An 11,379-nucleotide genomic window follows, 5' to 3' on the forward strand; every position below is an offset into this window, starting at 1 on the left:
CATACATAAGCTCTTGTTTAAACCTCTCTACAACGGCAACAGCCACTAAAGCGCGTCCCAAACTGCCAAAATAACCTCTCGAAAATGGCCAGTTTTCTCAGAGACAGAAGAAAAAGTCAAGAATGGTCATTAAATTTGATCCATAAAATGGTGCGTCGATAATTAATCCCAGCAAGTCTTTCAATTCATTTAAGATTAAATGTAATACAGTACCTATGTGCAAGAACCTTTTTAGAACATACTTACTGTAGGACATAGTCCAGGCTGTGAGTTAGTTAAGAACATTTTTATTTGAATCGCTTGTTTTTAGACTACAAGTAGTAGTCCATAATTTTATCCGGTGAATAGAAACACCCAAGAGAAATAAAAATGAACAAAATTATCGACTGTACATGCAGTCTAATTTGTTGGTTTGTTTTGTTTTATTTCGAGTTAGTTGGAGGGGCATCTTGCTCATGGAATCAGTGCAAGTCGCACAAGCATTTGACAAGCAACTTGATACCATTATATCTATTTTAATGATATACGTATTTTGATTGTGTTCCATTCATATGCTGCAGTAAGCATAAATTGTCTACAATACTTAGAGAATGTTGTGAACCTTGATCGTTTGGTCTTGTTAACATTTTGATTCAACACATTATTTACATTTTAATGCGTACTTAATCCATATATATTATTTAAGTTTGGCTTACCATTATAGGCTACAGTAAGCGTGAACTTGGCACAATAAACATGTTGTACTTCCCGGGAAAAGGTGTCCTATTACACCCCTACCTCCCCATGACGGTTACCTCTTCATAACGGCCACTTCTGTCCCCAAGGTGGCCGTTGTGGAGAGGGTTAACTGTATCTGATTTTCAATGGTGGTTTGTTTGGTTTGTTTTTGCTATTTGAATATATGAAACATATAATAATCATGAACTGAGGATGAAAGGTTAATTAGGGGAAAGATCCTCACAGTAAGAGTCGGTGTCTGAGGAAAGCAGGCAAAATCTAAAAAAGCTAAAAGATGGGGGTCGAACAAATTATTCCATACTAACATCATAGATAGGTTAAGTGGACTTATGGATAAATATACTAAAGTTTGCTCTTTAAGTCTTTTGGTATAGGAGATATTAAATCCACTCTCCATCACCCCCTCAGGTCCTAGTTTTTCTGGTAAATTTGACCCAAATTTGACAGCCACCAAAAACCGTAAAATTTAGCGAACAAAGTTCGTGTTTTGTACTTGATAGAGATGGACATAGAACTTCATTTAAAAAGCCAGATATATGCAAAATAAAACACAAGTCAGTTTACACCTTTCAGTTTTGGAATACCTACATTTCGTATCTGCCAATGAGCAAGAAATGAGCCATTTCCGACTTTATGCAGAACACACAACTAAAACTTCAGCGACAATCGGATGCCAAAACCAAACACTCTTACCTTCCCTCTATCACAATCAGCAATAATTTTTTTTGGCCATTCAAACAGCAAACTTAACAGTTATGCTACATACCTCTATTTCTCCTACCACTCAATGTCATGTACAGCATGAACCAATGCAAGCAATGTGTCGATTAAGCCGCTCTTCGATTCTGCATTGGATTTCTCTACTGTTAAATATATGCAGTTGACTAAAGTCGTCCCAAAAAAAATCAGAACCCCTCTCTGGCCAATTCTATCTGTCATCAGTCCTACGTCACTACGGAGTACCATGAGAAGCCCGCGCGGTTGCTTAATCAGCCATTTTGTACGTTACAACCAGTTGCAAAAATAGTGAGACACTCCAACCAAAAATCGCCCTTTACCACTTCAAATTGCTGCCGCTCATAAATCTGTGAGACATGACAGTACCCCCCTCCCTCCCCTCCATACAAAGTTGTTCCTCCAAATTTTGAGCGTCATCTTGCATTGCTAACAACATTTATAAGGGGGGGAGGGGGAATGGAAAGCACGTGATCACGGCAACTTCATTTAAGGCCAAATATGTTACAGTGTCTCAAGTCTTTTTGCAACTAGTTGTCTGAGTTAGGGGTGAACATCCAGGCCCTTTTCTCGGATGTGGAGGAACGTACAAATGATGTTGACCTAAATTTGGAAAATGCAACATCTATTTAGTACATCACTGGACATTTTAGGGTTCTAATTGGGGTGGAAGTGTGTGACTGAGGGAAAACAATGTCACACTATTTGGTTATGTCACGTCGAGAATGCGTGACTTTTGCAAGATCACAATAAAACCAAAACACTTGCACTAATGTCATTTGTAGTCAATCCTAAATAGTTATAAATGGCCAACGATAAAATACAGTCAGGGGTGAAAGCATTCCATGTGTTATGTATCATTTTATGACGGTCTACCATCACAACACGGTCTACCATCACTACAGTAAGAAATATGATATGTTATCTATTTTTAAGTCATTCGCTATGGTAGACCGTGTAGACCGTCACTGCAAAATTCGAGCCTACTTAGCAAACAGTTCACTTTAGGAAATTTAAGTCCAAAAGACTTTTCAATCACCGCAACACAAACGTGGCAAAGCATTTAGAGCACTTTGGGATCTCCTTTTGAACATCCTGCTGTATCTGTACATTGAAATGAAAGATCTTCCACCTAACAGACATCATGTCCGTCTCCCGCTGATCGATAACAACGTTTTTAATATAAACGAAAGGCTGTTTCCCCGTACAAGAAATAGGAGTGTCTTTTTCAAAAACAATGTCCCTGGCATAATGCGTTTTAGGCGCAGAGAGTAGCAAATAACCATGTAAGTGGCAAACTCGCGTTCGCCGCACTTTAATTTACGAACGTGTAAGTTTCACCTGTCGTAATTGCAATGCAAACACGTCCTGAAAAATGTAACTAGCTTAAAGCAATTTGCTGAAATAAGCGTGTATCACAATGTATATTCACAAAGGTCTAATTTTCAAGACTCATTTCTAAGCAACTGGTTTTCCCCTTAAAACGGCACGCGATCACAATAGAACGTGTGTTTATGTCCCTAACAAGAACGTCAACAAACGCTTATCTCCGAAATCTAATGACGGTTTTGGCGCAACCTATGCACGTAAATAAACTTGTTTGACGTTAATGCTCAGTAAATAACTTTGAATCACGTCCTTACAGACCGCACAAGCGAAAATGGCCTTATATCTCTTTTTTTTTCCAAACTTAGGCATATTTTCTGACTTGCTAACTGAAAACAATGAAAATTGTGGCTATGACGTCATTCCAAAAATAACCCAAAATTACCTTTCTTCCTCTGCCATTTGTAATCCATGAAACATCCACCAATAAAACCCAATTTTGCCAAAACCCCTCACAAATAGCCAAACGTGGACCACTTCCCAAAGCGATCCATAAACTAACAGAATGCTCATACAGCGTCAAAGCGCTCAGACAACCAGTTGCAAAAATAGTGAGACACTCCAACCAAAAATCGCCCTTTACCACTTCAAATTGCTGCCGCTCATAAATCTGTGAGACATGACAGTACCCCCCTCCCTCCCCTCCATACAAAGTTGTTCCTCCAAATTTTGAGCGTCATCTTGCATTGCTAACAACATTGATAAGGGGGGGAGGGGGAATGGAAAGCACGTGATCACGGCAACTTCATTTAAGGCCAAATATGTTACAGTGTCTCAAGTCTTTTTGCAACTAGTTGTAGCTTGTACAGCCCAACGATCTTTGCCATATTTCATAAGTATTCTTCCAACAGCTTTTGTGTTTTTCTTGTTTTCACTCTTGCACAGGTTTTAATTATTTCTTTCGGTTCAATTTCGAGGATGGCTAACAATAATATAACTCACCAACCTGGCAGCTCTGATAGCCAACCTGGCTTCATTGAACACCAACATAGCACACGGCGTCAACCTGACGATGCCCAAACTCAACTTTCTCAGAGAGTTGACTTCAATATGGAAACAATGGCTACGCTTTTGAAATAACTCATAGTGGGCGGTGGCTCTGATATGGACCACCGGCCCTCTCGATCTGGGAGAAAAAGGCGCCAAAGCTACCCGTCTTCTGAATCTGACAATGCTGAAGACGACATTGAAGTCATCGACCACAGCAAAAGGCCAAGATGGGATGACGAACTCAGCCTTTCCCCTCAGAGGTCGACATCGACAAACTTCTTGGTGTGAATGCTACGGAGACAAAAGACGCTGATGGCGCAGAAAGCACCAACGGGACAGCCAATGAAGATAAGGCCTATTTGAAAAGTCTAGAGGCCTACCTAAATGATGAAGATCCCATTGGTGGAAAAATCCAACAAAATCTAGCTAACATAGCCTTGAAACGTTGGGGAATCTCCCTGTCCAATGATAGGCTTAAGGCGTTGCTCACCAAACATACCAATTCTGAAAACTGCACTGAAATTACAGTGGGCAAAGTCAACCCTGAGATTTGGACCCAAACGAACAACTTTAAACGCAAAACCGACCTTCGAGTTGCTAATGCCCAACAAGCCTTACAAAAGGCCACCTTTGCCATCCTAAAGTGTTGCAACACTCAGCTCTCCAAAAAGAAAAGTGAGCAAGGAAACCTTAAGTCACAGCATTGACGCCATTTCCCTTATTGGCCACATCGTGGGAGAATTATCCTGCCTACGCAGGGAGCAAATCAAACCTGCCTTAAGCCCGAATTTTATTCATTATGTACTAGTGCCAATGATTCGAACACGCATTTGTCTCTCCTCTTCGGCAAAGATTTAGCCAAAAAAAATCCGTGACACCAAAGATGCCAACAACATTGGCCAGAAGATAGGCACGTCCCGAGGTGGCCCGCAAAGAAATTCATGCAATTTTTATCGCCATAACGATAAGAAGTGCCCTTTCAAAGGGTATGGCTGAAATGATTACAAGCGGCCTTTTTTTAGGGAAAGACCAGAAAAAACCAGGAAACAAAAAGTCAGCTGAAAAGAAATGATTGACTTTTTGGAGTTGAGGTGAAAGCAAGGAGTACTACAGATAGTATGTGACAAATATTTATGTAACATTATGGGGACGAGGTCACTTGGTTTCATCAAGTAAAACAGTTACAAACAGATTTCAAACTGCTTAGCTTTGTAAATCTCGCCACTCTGTCCAGTACGTTAGTGGTAACGCTGCAATAAGTAACTTATAACCTTCCCAAAAAGTTAATTTATATACGTATTAACCGCTGAATTTATAGAGCGCATTCATTTTACAAACGCGTTTGAATAAAGCGCATCTCTCAGAAGTTAGTGCAGTACTTATTTTTATACTTGAAGTGGCTAAAAAGTGAGGATTGATGTCAAGAAACAAAGGATTTTCTTGCTTGATAAAAAGTTCAGAGCGTCCAAAGCTGGTGGACAGAATCTTTTGGTAGCACTTTTTATTCGGGCTACGAAGAGGTCAGTTAAAATGACAGATCAAGTTTAAGTAGATTTGCTCGTGTATCTTTCAGATCTTTAAATCATGTTGCAATCGTTTGTCGAATGGAACTGTGCTTTCCACTTCAAAGAGCCAACAGTCCTCCTTGAAGGACGATTATGTTCTTGCAAGATATAGATCTAGATAGGATTGCGAGTTCATTTTCATAGTATCAGGACAAAACTTTCCACCAGCTATATATTCGTCGACGCGACTGTGGGATTTCTGATGCTATTAGAGACCTTTCTAGTACAAGTATAAGACTATGAGTTTGAGACTGGTGTTACGCCGCAAAATGTAACAATTAACGCAAAATTTAACAACTTTTGACGCAAAACGTAATTTTGACTCGAATTGTAACCGCTTCTAACGCAAAATGTAACAAATTCTTTAACACGAATTGTCACAACTTTTTAACGCAAAATGTAACAACTTCTTTAACGCGAAGTGTAACAACCCAAAATGTAACAACTCTGGCCTTGCTATATAAAGAAGGAGATTTAGACATATTAGACTTCTTGTCAAGCTAAACATCTACTAAAAAGCAAATTATACAAACCTACTGGTCACATGACTAGTTCAAGATTTTCCTTTGTTCATTTGAAAAGCCCCGTTGAGAGAGGTTTTGGAGCAGTATTTAGCAAAATGGGAGGCGGTCGCTTACGAGAAGTGGCCACTAGGAAAAAGTTAACTGTATTAAATAGAATCATTCCGTTTAGAAAGGTGGACGTTTTCTCTGGAATTAAAATGTTAAGGAATCGTTTAATGAAAAGAGGGGAAAATTATTCAAGAGCGCATAGAATAAAGAGCGTAGAGTGGTAGAAAAACTCTCTTACCCTTGTTAAATGGCTGATTCAATTTGATTTTTAGCTTCTCTTAATTTACTGTAACTTTGACTCTCTTTGTGTTCTTTGATTAATGATGGAGAAAAGCAACAGTGTGTTGCAAGTAAATGCAAGTGTAAGTAGGTAGTAGAAGTCGTTTAAGTAACCATATATTCTTCAGATACTAGCGATAAAGCTTTCGATCGAAACTCCTCCTGTATGTATGTAGTGTTGGTGGCAAGAACAACACCACGTTTACGCCTTTACCACTTAATCTGACAACCGCTTCCGCTTAAATTGTCCTCTCCCAAATTCTGAAAACTTGGGAATAATGTGACTTTTCGCTCCTCTTTCCCACTTTCCCTCTGGTATTGATAGTAATATAAGCACCAGTTTATTAATTTGGGAATCCAAAAATCCATACTTCATAAGGTTTAGACAACCGAGGGATAATAGCTAAAGCTGTACTGAAGGTTGGTATGACCAAGCACGTAGTGGATAGTAATGTACCTTAAGCTTTACTAACATTTATCCATCAAAAAGATTGTTAAGTTTTGCGTTGTTACATTTCGCGTTAAAGATATTGTTACATTTTGCGTTAGAAGTTGTTACAATTCCGGTTAATAATACATTTTGCGTCAAAAGTTGTTACATTTCGCGTTTATGTTACATTTTGCGGTGTAACAACTATGAGTCAAAAAGCACGTACGAGTGAACCAGGGCCATTTTGGCGGGAAAACGAGACAACCTTCGACAAATCTTTGTGAGAATGGCGCAGTAGCAAAAACAAGTTTTAGGAACGTGCTCAGTTATAATCATTCAAAACAACTGCGTCAAGTTCGTCGCTCGTAAAGAGTAAAATTTAACTTTCTGGCATATATCTCTTCTTAGTACTTCGCTAAAAAGTTGTAGTTGTACTCGTTCTAGAATCTAAAGGTCTCTATTAAAGATAGTGAAAAGTGTTTCATGCGCTCTCTTGTTCACTGATCAAAATTGGGATAGCATTTGCTATTCAACTGTCAACTAGCCCACATCTACCTTAAAGCTACTTAAAGCTAAACTGTAACGTTACTGTCTTCGCACTTCACCGTATTTGAGTCCCTTCAGTGGTTTTGTTTTGTTTTGTTTCGTTTGTTTCAGTGGTTTTATTTTCCCGTTTCAAATGATTTTGTACCGGACAAAATATTTTTATCCGCTTGAGAAACATCTCAGGCTGACTGAGAAATACTACTTATCGGGAGCTCATCAGATGAAAACTTATTTTTGTCGGCTGAGGGCAGGACTGGGGCGAGTCGCAAATTCATTGGCACTACTATACCATCTAACAGATTGTGATAAGATTAGACATTTGACCAAGTTTGATTGATTAATCGATATACAAGCAACCATTAGTTATAGACCTTGAAACATGGTTCCAAATCCATAAAAATATCTCTAATTTTGAGATGACATCCCCCAAAATGTTGCCCATATTTGTTACACCTGTAAAATCATGTCATACGTTTTTAAAGAAACTGAGTTGCAAATTACGATGTCTTTATCAATTTTAAAGTATACCACAGAAATCGGGAAATTTTGAAGGGTGATGATGATGATGATGATGATGATGATGATTATTATTATTATGGTTTTGGGGAACGCTCTCGCAAAATTAAAGTCATATTTGTATGGATTTGGAGCCATGTTGTAAGGTCCATAATTTGGTTCTTATTCATCTAAATGGTACTCAACATAGTCAAAGGGTTAATGTTACTCTCATATTTATTGAAACACCTTCGATTATAAAATGTGCAGTTTGTTCGTTTTTGTTTTATTGAGTGTGTGTTTGCATTAAGCTTTGTGTGAGATGCATGATGCGTATGGTTGTAAAAACTAAGAAATTAATCGACTAAAACTGCTTGCAGTTATACCCAAAATATGAACGGCTTATGAGATATAGCATATGTCCATATATATGTATACAGCTGATGCGATGTTCATATGTTAATTGTGAAATAATGGTTGATTCACTTGCTCCTCTCTTGCATATTGTTGCAGTATGTCATCATCAAAATCAGCCAGCCATGCTGTAGTGGGCTGGACAAAGAAAGGTGATGAGGTTTTCCCTAATGAATTGGTGGAGGCCATTTCACTCAAAAAACTGATTATCAATGGTCCATCGCAAGTTGGAACCGAAGTTTCCATGCAATTCAAGGATGACCTTTGGTTGGGGAAAATTATATCTGTTCATGGTAAGTACTACTTCCATTAATAAAAAGCCATCAATACCAAGTCCAGTAACTCAACACCTTACATTGGTATAATACATTAGTATAGCATTTTAAAAGGTCAGTGATAGATTTTACCTGAATGCCCAAGTCACACTATGCCTGTGGCAAAGTTGGCGGCAGTAACTGATGTTTAATTGTCTTCGAACAACCAAGACAAACAAGGTTACTGAAGGACTTATTAGGTAGCTGGTGGTTTTTCAGATCAAACTTAATTGTCATAAAGTCACACGCACTTAATTTTTTACTTCATTCATCATTTTTCTTGATATTGCGTTATTGTATCCACGTGCACATGCATATACCTCAGTCCTGTAGTGTCGACAGAAAGTCTTTCAATTAAGTTAAATAAAACTTTAACCGCATGAATCAATGACTTAAATTCTTACAATTTTCTTACAACAGGCAGTAAAGGCGAAGCAGTCAAAAAATGCCAAATCTTTACCCCTGATCCATCTGCAGTCTGTAGTGTGGAAAAGCCAAAAAATTCTGGGGATCCCAAGAGGAAGAGGAAGGCTTACAAAAAGTTGGGCAATAACGATGATTCATGTAGTTCTGCAGGTAAGGAGTAAATTTATTGACATTTGTGAACTGACTGCATGTATATTCTTATACTTAAGCTGTCTCTGTGAGGTGTAGGCACTGGTAAATTAAATGTGAGAACTGACGTTGCCCAAATGATGAAACAAATGAATGCAAAAAAAAAAAGGATATTAAAATATTGGAAGCTATTATTGGCATAAGTAAGGTTTATATATACTGTAGGCGGCACACTACATTACATTGCTTCTGGTTTTTCTTTGCAATAATTTAATTCACTTAAACATGCAACATAATGCCTGGATAAATTGATTCCATTTCACTGATTGACAACCATAGTTTTCTTGCATGCTCAGAAAATGAGCCAGCTGTCACTCCACAAGGGGAAAAACACAGCACACAAAAAAAGAAAATTAAGAGGAAAACATCAGAGGAAAAAGATTAGAGTTCTAGAGTATTATATTAATCTTCTTCTTTTACTGAGACTGTCAAGACTATATTTTTATATTGTCTTTGCAGTGAGGTACACTGGTAACTTAAATGTGAGAACTTTCATGGCACATAACATTTCTTTTGTTTGTATTAAGTCAAATTAGCCCTTCTTACCTCATTCTAACGCAATTACTTGTCTTACTTTGAATGAGGCAATTAGAGTTTTTTTGAATACAAATAAAAGAATATTAAAATGGAAGCTATTATTGGCATAGTTAAGGTTAATATATAGGCCACACTACATTATAATTGCTCCAGGATTTTCCTTGCAGTAATTTAATTCACTTAAACATGCAATGCCTGATATTGATTCCACTTCATTCCACTCATTGACGACCATAATTTTCTTGCATGCACAGAAGATGAGCCAGCTGTCACTCCGCAAAGTGAAAAACACAGCACACAGACAAAGAAAATTAAGAGGAAAACATCAGAGGAAAAAGGTTCGATTTCTAGAGTATTATAAGTCTTCTTCTTTTTTCCTTTTTTGCATTATAAATAACAATATATATTTTGATGTTCAAAATAATTATAAGCTAACATTTTAATGCCTATACCGTTATTTTCAGCAAAGAAAACCCCAACAAAGAAGCGCAAAACCACAGAGGAAAAGAAGCAAGAGCTCTCCCTTCTTTCCAAAAAACTGAATAATATCGAGGAGTCCATACTAATCTCAACACCTGCCGTACCCTCAAGCAGTAGTAGTGATACAGCATTTGTGGTGGAAGCCTCTTCCGAGTCTGATTGTTCAGATGGCGAAAGCTCGATTACACCAGCCAAGCCCAGCACCAGCCCCCCACCTACACCAGCCCAGAAAAAGTTGAAACACCCCCACTTCGGAGGAAAGAGACCTAAAACGGATCGCATGCCCCCTAAATGCATTAATGTATTATGCAAAGAGGAAAAGAAGAGTAAAGAAGCCGAAATTCTGAGGCTCAGAGAAGAATCATGATATAATTTGTGAGTAAAGTTTTACAGACTCCCTGCAATTATTTTTACTTTGGGTAGGGAGGGGATAAAGGACAACCTATCTCCATCGCATTGTTGCTAGAAACATCTGTTTGACGCTATAAACAGCTCAAGCTCCAGCTCTGAAGAAATAATGACATGAACAACTCACGCTCAAAATAGAACCAGCAGAACCATGCAATAGCGTGAAAAAATAGCTTCCTCTGATTTTTTTTTTCGAGTGCGGAGATTTTGATGTACATTTCCACCGTCAAGAAATCAGATATGCTCTCGCCTAAATGTACTCTTACATTTCTTTCGAGATATCCAACTCCCACCTTCTTCATAACTCGATAAAGCATGCTAAAGCATGAACAACTTCAATTGTTAAATTTAATAACAAAAATAGCAATGCCTATATAAGAAAGTTTCCGTTTAGTAACTTCGAAAGAAGTACCATTATCTCACACTTGCATTACATAACAATAGTAAAACAAATCTCTGTATAATACATAATCAAACTGATTACAATTACTCACTAAATTGACTCTCCTTGGTTACCCTCTCTACCCAACACACTCCCCTCTGAATCACCAAGGAGGCTGAAGTATGATTCCTTTACCGCAAAGAAATCAGATTGGATGTGTGAAATAAGTAGAAACAGTGTCATGGAATTGTTCCACCGATAGAATAAACTGCTTAAAACTAAAGATAACTAACGGAAACTGGGTGCTTGAGACTTTTCTGTGAAGATCCTATTGGGGTTGGAATTGCCTTTTTCCTATAGATAACTGCTCCGGGAGTGGGACTCTCATAAGAAAGGGGCGGGAATGCTCCATGGAAATTTTAAATTAAACCCCTAAAGGAGACCAATCTAGGCGTAGCCGAAGCTTTTGTTGACCATTTACAGACCATTTTAA

At 38.1% G+C, this 11,379-nt stretch overlaps 1 pseudogene; it reads left to right on the top strand.

Moving 5' to 3' along the window:
* The window catches only part of LOC146454650 (uncharacterized), a 5,310-nt pseudogene extending 465 nt beyond the window's left edge, over positions 1-4,845 (top strand).
* Positions 4,846-11,379: the final 6,534 nt, after the last annotated feature.

This window comes from Pavona decussata, unplaced genomic scaffold, assembly GCF_977016875.1.
Source record: "Pavona decussata unplaced genomic scaffold, jaPavDecu1.1 SCAFFOLD_300, whole genome shotgun sequence".
In the NCBI taxonomy this organism is placed as follows: Eukaryota; Metazoa; Cnidaria; class Anthozoa; order Scleractinia; family Agariciidae; genus Pavona; species Pavona decussata.